This window comes from Tachyglossus aculeatus, chromosome 2 (genome assembly GCF_015852505.1).
Source record: "Tachyglossus aculeatus isolate mTacAcu1 chromosome 2, mTacAcu1.pri, whole genome shotgun sequence".
Lineage (NCBI taxonomy): Eukaryota > Metazoa > Chordata > Mammalia > Monotremata > Tachyglossidae > Tachyglossus > Tachyglossus aculeatus.
The window spans coordinates 127,221,310-127,230,252 of record NC_052067.1 but is presented as its reverse complement, the minus strand read 5'-3'; positions in this window follow the sequence as shown (position 1 = coordinate 127,230,252).

Genomic DNA, 8,943 nt, shown 5'->3' with positions numbered 1-8,943 from the left:
CCGGGCTTTGGAGTCAGAGGTCATGGCTTCAAATCCCGGATCCTCCAAGTGTCAGCTGTTTGACTTTGGGCAAGTCACTTAACTTTAACTTCTCTGTGCCTCAGTTACCTCATCTGTAAAATGGGGATGAAGACTGTGAGCCCCTGGTGGGACAACCTGATCACCTTGTAACTTCCCCAGCTCTTAGAATTGGCCCTACTGAGAGCTTACCTACTCCAGGATGCCTTCCCAGACTGAGCCCCTTCCTTCCTCTCCCCCTCGCCCCCCTCTCCATCCCCCCATCTTACCTCCTTCCCTTCCCCACAGCACCTGTATATATGTATATATGTTTGTACATATCTGTTACTCTATTTATTTATTTATTTATTTTACTTGTACATATCTATTCTATTTATTTTATTTTGTTAGTATGTTTGGTTTTGTTCTCTGTCTCCCCCTTTTAGACTGTGAGCCCACTGTTGGGTAGGGACTGTCTCTATATGTTGCCAACTTGTACTTCCCAAGCGCTTAGTACAGTGCTCCGCACACAGTAAGCGCTCAATAAATACGATTGATGATGATGAACAGCGCTTTGCACATAGTAAGCGCTTAATAAATGTCATTAAAATAAATAGAGAAGTTTCTCATTTCACTTGGGTAGCTTGTTTTGCAAGCTACCTATTGCTGGGACTTAGAAGGTGATGGTGAGACTTTGTCCCTTTCGATAGGAGCCGAAATGATGCTCCCGGGACTGCAGTGAGACCCAGGGATTTAGACAATTTTACCCTGAGTGAGGCGTACTTTAGGTAGGAAGGACAAATCCAATTGGGGAACAGACTGGAGTGGACATTGTGATTGGTTGGATTTTGATGCAGTGTGAACCATAATGTTCTCTGAAATATGGTATGCAGGAAATTCCCACAGATGTACCCTACTGCAGTTTTGAAAGGCAGGATGATTTTCAAACTGGATTTGGTGAAAACAAATGACATCATTCCTGCCTCCGCTGAAAAGCTGCATCCCCACTGGACTGTTTCCCCCCTTGCTCTTTGTTTCTGACTGCAGGGCTTCACGTTGTTATGCTGCTCACTGAACTGGCTAAATCTTTCAGTGAGTAACCTCACATCATGACTTAGCTCTAAAAATAATAAAAACTCAAAAAGGAAAGAGCAAGGTATGCTAATATGCATTTAAGGGAACCGTTCCTCCCTTTGGATGTGGCAAAATACCCGAAGATGTGAGATAATACAGGCAGAATTCCCACTATTGAGGAAAATCTTGTCAAGTGACTGAGGGCCTGTCTCTGTTGCAATGAAGGCAGGGTGACATGCACCCTGAATTGCCTTAGGGAGAACTTGTTATAAAATGCACAATGCTGTGACTCTGCTTTCATTTAGGAGACTATTCTGACTTAGTCCAGATAGCTGGGAAAGACCTCACTAGATTATTAAACAATAAAGAGCTTGCTAAGAATAATAAAAAATATTGTCCTGTACATGAACGGTTTCTACCGTGTAAAATTCTCTTTCAATATTAGTATGGACTATCAGTTTGGGATGGTTGAACATGCTTCCTGTCAAGGATTCCTGTTTAGGATTCATTTACCTGGCTTTGTTGTCCATATGTTCTAGCCATTACGTTTTAAAGAATGTTCTTTAAAAAGATGATATGTACATAGAAATGCTGAAGCTGCCTATAGGGACAGTAGAAACTCGGCAATAAATTGGAAGAATCTGACAGAAATGTTCACACCAGGGAATCGATTATTTATTAAATATGATTGATTGTAATCATCTATCCAGATCAACAATAATAACTATTGTTAAAGCAGATGATTAATAACAACCAAGGAACTCATTTAGATGCAAACGTGTGCTACTCAACAACATTCATAACTGACTGATCATAGACATTGAATGAAATGGATAAGATGTTTACCTGGTTTTCTGAATTCCACCACAATCCATGATGTCCCTGCTTCTCCCCAAATGGATTTTTTTTACCATTTTACTGTGGATTACTCAAAACGCTGAAATCAGATTGTCTTCACAGAATCTATACCAATTTCAAATTACAGGTGAAAATAATTATAGAGCTAGAGGCCAAAAATCTAAGTTGTGAAAAACACAAGTGAGTTCTTTTGAACTGAAATAAGAAGTAGGCAAATAAACTTCCTTGCACTTTGTGTCATACCTTGATTCAGGATCTGATTGACAAGTTTTAATTGGCAGGTTTATGTAGTGGTCCCCATAGAAATCTCGTTGCTAAGGAGCCTAACCTTGATCTGCCATTAGATTGTAAACTCCCTGAGCACAAGGAATTGGGTCTTATCTCTCCACTGGAAAGCAGCATGGACTAGTGGAAAGAGCATGACCCTCGGAGCCAGAAGACCAGGGTACTGATCCCAGCTTTGCCACCTACCTGCTGTGTATGACCTTGGACAAGTCACTTAACATATGCCTCAGTTCCCTCATTTGCAGAATAGGGATTCAACACCTGTTCTCCCTCCTATGTAGACTGTGAACTCCACGTGGGACATGATTATCTAGTATCTATTCCAGCACTTAGTACACTGCCTGGCACATAGTAAGTGCCCAATAAATATTATTATCATTATTATTGTCGTTAGTATTGTTTATTACTATTATTCTCTCCCAAGTTCTTTGCATGGATGTGTTAAAGAAAAACTGAGAAATAAAATTTGAAAGGGAAAAGTGTTCTGAAAAATTCCAACATTACCCTCTATTTTCTGGTTTAAACATTTTTCTCCTCTTTTTGCCTATTGTTTAAAAGCATTTCTTACCCACAAAGTAGGCATTGGTAAAGAGGATGTGAAATTCAAATCAGGACTTTTATTAGGTAGCGATGGTATTTATTGAGCACTTACCGAGCACTGGAATGAATACAAATTATATAATTCAAACAGTCCCTGCTCAAAATATATATGAGAGAAGGCAGCCAATTATAAAAGAGAAATTGCGTGTAGATACCACATTATAATGGCAACGTAAAATAAAAATCCCTGAATCAGTAACTAAGAGCAGAGCGAGTGAGATAACTAATCCTTGGAGGGGACAGTCAGGATGTTTCCTTTCTCCTTACCTCAACTCCTGGCTATAGTCACTGGTTTCAAATGGCCAAAAACTACCCCTTTGATGCATTCGGGGCCAGATCAGGGTGGGGTTGGGGGGGAGAGGCATCTCTCCCATGGTGAACCGTGGGTGGTAGAATTATTTTGGGGGCTTAGAAGACCCCTCAGAAAATTCTGTAACTCTCATGGTCATGAAAGTTCCAACCTCATGGGTCATGACTAAGAGTGGCCCCAGGTTCCTGCAGGGGGTAATAATAATTATGGTACTTATTAAATGCTTACTATGTGCCAAACACTATTCTAAGCCCTGGGTTAGATACGAATTCGTGACTTAGTGGAAAGAGCATGGGCGTGGGACTCAAAGGTCATTCATTCATTCAATAGTATTTATTGAGCACTTACTGTGTGCACAGTACTGTACTAAGCGCTTGGGAAGTACAAGTCGGCAACATTTAGAGACGGTCCCTACCCAACAATGGGCTCACAGTCTAGAAGGGGGAGACAGACAACCAAACCAAACATGTAGACGGGTGTCAAAATCATCAGAACAAATAGAATTATAGCTATATGCATATCATTAACAAAATGAATAGAATGGTAAATAAGTACCAGTACAATAAATAGAGTAATAAATCTGTACAAATATATACAAGTGCTGTGGGGAGGGGAAGGAGGTAGGGCAGGGGGTATGGGGGAGAGAAAGGAGGGGGCTCAGTCTGGGAAGGCCTTCTGGAGGAGGTGAGCTCTCAGTAGGGCTTTGAAGGGAGGAAGAGAGCTAGTTTGGCGGATGTGTGGAGGGAGGACATTCCAGGCCAGAGGAAGGACATGGACCAGGGGTCAGCAACTAGACAGGTGAGAACGAGGCAGAGTGAGGAGGTTAGTGACAGAGGAGAGGAGGGTGTGGGCTGGGCTGGAGAAGGAGAGAAGGGAGGGGAGGTAGGATTGAGGGGGCGAGGTGATGAAGAGCCTTGAATCAATCAATCAATCAGTTGTATTTACTGAGCGCTTACTGTGAGCAGAGCACTGTACTAAGCGCTTGGGAAGTACAAGTTGGCAACATATAGAGATGGTCCCTACCCAACAGTGGGCTCACAGTCTAGAAGGGGGAGACAGAGAACAAAACAAAACATATTAACAAAATAAAATAAATAGAATAGATTTATTCTACTATAGTAGAATAGTAGAATAAATAAATAGAGTAATAAATGCAAAAAAACATATATACATATGTATATACATACATGGTGTTGTGGGGAAGGGAAGGAGGTAAGGCGGAGGGGAAGAAGGGGGAGAGGAAGAAGGGGGCTCAGTCTGGGAAGGCCTCCTGGAGGAGGTGAGCTCTCAGTAGGGCCTTGAAGGGGGGAATAGAGCTAGCTTGGCGGATGTGCGGAGGGAGGGCATTCCAGGCCAGGGGGATGACGTGGGCCGGGGGTCGACAGCGGGACAGGTGAGAACGAGGCACAGTGAGGCGATTAGCGGCAGAGGAGCAGAGGGTGCAGGTTGGGCTGTAGAAGGAGAGAAGGGAGGTGAGGTAGGAGGGGGCGAGGTGATGGACAGCCTTGAAGCCCAGGGTGAGGAGTTTCTGCCTGATGTGTGGGTTGATTGGTAGCCACTGGAGATTTTTGAGGAGGGGAGTAACATGCCCAGAGCGTTTCTGGACAAAGACAATCTGGGCAGCGGCGTGAAATATGGATTAAAGTGGGGAGAGATAAGAGGATGGGAGATCAGCAAGGAGGCTGATACAGTAGTTCAGATGGTATAGGATGAGAGCTTGAACAAGCAGGGTAGCGGTTTGGATGGAGAGGAAAGGGAGGATCTTGACAATGTTGCGGAGCTGAGACCGGCAGGTTTTGGTGACGACTTGGATGTGAGGGGTGGACAGAGAGTGGAGTTGAGGATGACACCAAGGTTGCGGGCTTGTGAGACGGGAAGGATGGTAGTGCCATCAACAGTGATGGGAAAGTCAGGGAGAGGGCAGGGTTTGGGAGGGAAGACAAGGAGTTCAGTCTTGAAGCTGAGAGTGAGGAGTTTTTGCTTGATTCATTGGTTGATAGTCAACCACTGGAGATTTTTGAGGAGGGGAGTGACATGCCCAGAGCATTCCTGTACAGATATGATCCAGGTAGCAGAGTGAAGTGTAGACTGAAGCAGGGAGAGTCAGGAGGATGGGAGATCAGAGAGGAGGCTGATGCAGTATTCCAGTCAGATGATAGCATGAGAGATTGAACCAGCAAGGTAGCAGTTTGGATGGAGAGGAAAGGGCGGATCTTGGCGATGTTGCGGAGGTGAGACCGGCAGGTTTTGGTGACGGATTGGATGTGTGGGGTGAACGAGAAAGAAGAGTTGAGGATGACACCAAAGTTGCGGTTTTATGAGATGGGAAGGATGATAGTGCCGTCTACAGTGATGGGAAAGTCAGGGAGAGGAAAGGGTTTGGGAGGGAAGATAAGGAGTTCAGTCTTGGACATATTGAGGTCGTGGGTTCTAATCCCAGCTCTGCTACTTGTCTGGTGTGTGACTTTGGGCAAGTCACTTCACTTCTCTGTACCTCACTTACCTCATCTGTAAAATGGGGATGAAGACTGTGAGCCCCACATGGGACAACCTGATAACCTTGTATCTATCGCAGCTCTTGGAACAGTGCTTGGCATATAGAAAGTGCTTAGCAAATGCCATCATCATCAAATTAATCAGATTGAACACAGTCCTGTCCTATATGGGGCTCACACTCTTAGGGCAGAGTCTGTAGTCCCATGATGATGAGTTGGCAGAGTAAAGCTTGTTAAGAGTTTGGGTAATATATTTCATAGAACATAATAATAATTAATAATTATTATGGTTTTTGCTAAGCACTTACTATGTGCTAAGCACTGTTCTAAGTGATGGAGTAGATACAAGGTAATCAGATTGTCCCATGGGGTGCTCACAGATTTAATCCCCATTTTACAGATGAGGTAACTGAGGCACAGAGAAGTTAAGTGGCTTGCCCAAGGTCACACAGCAGATGAGTGGCAGAGGCAGGATTAGAACCTACGACTTCTGACTCCCAAGCCAGCGCTTTTTCCACTAAGTCATGTAGAAACCCATGTGAAAATGAGGCTACTGAAGTTTCATTTTTCATACCATTCTTTTCCCGCAATGAAACAGATGAATGCAGTGCTCACTTTTAGAAGCACCGCAATTTATAACTCATGTTTTAAGCCACTAGCCTGCTTCCATTCACAGATTTTATGTGCCCTCATTAATGATATCCAGTACGCTCCACTTCAGTCAAGTTGGATTTATTCTGGTAGGCTTCACTGAACTGGTTGCAGGCCTATTCCCAACCTTCCAAGGTCAATTTAAATTGGAGTTTTATCCTCCAAGGTCTAGAGAAGCAGCATGGTGTGGTGGATAGAGCAAGGGCCTGGGAATCAGAAGGTCGTGGGTTCTGATCCCAACTCTGCCACTTGTCTGCTGTGTGACCTTGGGCAAGTCACTTAAGTTGGCTGTTCCTCAGTTACCTCATGTGCAAAATGGTTATTGAGACTGTGAGCCCCACATGGGAAAGGGACTGTTCTAACCTGATTTGCTTGTATCCAATGCAGTGCTTAGTACATTTGACTTCCTAAAATGGTAATAGAAAGGGTTTCAGTTGTTTTTAAAAGTTGAAAAGCATGACATTAGACCTCTAGACTGTAAGCTCATTGTGGCCAGGGAATGTCTGTTATATTGTACTCTCCCTAACATTTAGTACAGTGCTCTGCACATGTAAATACTCAATAAATACAATCGACTGTCATTAGCACACCTCCTTAAAAATCTGCAGATGACACAAGAGGTGGGGAGAGACAAAGAAAGGGCACAAGACGGAGATAAAGGGAAAAATCTAATAATAATAACATAATAATAATAATTATGGTATTTGCTAAGCACTTACTATGTGTCAGGCACTGTAATAATAATGATGGTATTTGTTAAGCATTTACTATGTGCCACACACAGTTCTAAGCACTGGGGTAGATACAAGGTTATCAGGTTGTCCCACGTGGGACTCACAGTCTTAATTCCTACTTTACAGATGAGGTGATGGTGGCACAGAGAAGTTAAGTGACTTGCCCAAAGTCACACAGCTGACAAGTGGTGGAGCCAGAATTAGAACCCACAACCTCTGACTCTCAAGCCCATACTCTTTCCACTAAGCCACACTGCTTCTCTATGTACCAGGGTGGATACAAGTTACATCGAGTGGGACACAGTCCCTGTCCCATGTCGGGCTCATAGTCTCAGTCCTCATTTTACAGATGAGGTGATTGAGGCCCAGAGAAGTGAAGTGACTTGCCCAAGATCACACAGCAGAGAAGCAGCGTAGCTTAGTGTAAAGAGCACGGGCTTGGAAGTCAGAGGTCATGGGTTCTAATCCCAGCTCTGCCACTTTCCAGCTGTGTGACTTTGGGAAAGTCACTTAACTTCTCTGTGCCTCAGTTATCTCATCTGTAAAATGGGGATTAAGACTGTGAGCCCCACATGGGACAACCTGATAATCTTTTATCTACCCCAGTGCTTAGAACAGTGCTTAGCACATAGTAAGTGCTTAATAAATATTATCGTTATTATTGTTCCAGTGCTTAGAACAGTGCTTCGCATATAGTAAGCACATAACAGATGCCATCATTATTATTATAATTATTATTATTATTAAGTGGTGGAACTGGGATGAGAATCAATGACTTTGTGAGTCCCAGTCCTATCCTTTATCCACTTTACCACATTGCTTCTCAATGCACACCCCTGGCTTTTTATTCATGGCCCCTAGCGAAGGTTAATACTGACAATTCTTGGAGTGCAACTTTCTAATACATTACTACGCACAACAGCTGATGTCTATAGTGCAGAGTTTCAGAGTTAACTGATGGGTGTACTGTGAAGGACAAAATAAAAATTCCTTGTTAGAGTCAAAATATTCACCCATGATTTCACTTCAATATACTGAGCCCATCATTCTAGCATACTAGCAGATTAGGTTAGTCTGACAGAACAGATTCTTCACAGGGTCATGCTCGCTATTATACAAGTACACTACTCCTTTCAAGAGGTTGAAAATTGATTTTGTGCCTTATTTTAACAAGATAGAAGCTTGTAAGTTTGTAATTTCCGGGGTCATCCCTCCGTTCCCTATAAAATTTATATACTACATTGGTTCTTTTCCAGACATCGGGCATTTCAATGCCCCTGAAGTGACTTTAGCCACTTTCCTAAATACACAGGGACATAAAGATTTTAGGGTCCATGAATTTTAAGACAGAAATCTCTTTATATATGAATACCCACACACATATATCTTTCACCAAGTTTTCATCTATTCCATTCTCGTTTTCCTTCCTCCAATTGAAACTATTGTTAGTTCTGGTTTTAATGCACTGTTCCCTTTATATTTTCCTTCATTATGAAGTTTTAAATAAAATCTAACTCTCTGTGCCCTCTTTCAAGAGAGCAATCTTTCTCATAAGCTTTTTCTAGTTCCCTAGGAATTTCAAAAAAGTTTACGTATTTCTATTTTTCTTTTGCAAATTGAATCTCATTTCTTCCTCTGGCTTTTCAGATCTTATCTCCACAACCCTTTGCTATGTCTGCTTACTTTTCAATCTTGAAGGGAAACATTTTTAATTTTATGATACCACTTTTTTAAATCATCAAAAAATTCCAAACTCAATGATCTTTTTTAAGCCTAAATACCATAATCGGAATTTAATGTACAAGGGAAAATGGGTCGACAGAAATAAAGTTGTCTATTTGCGTATAATTTTCCATGTTTCAGATTTCATATGCAACTGCTGCTGCACCCTTTATAAGGCAACTTTCCTTTTTGACCTAATATTTTTATGTCTATTTAA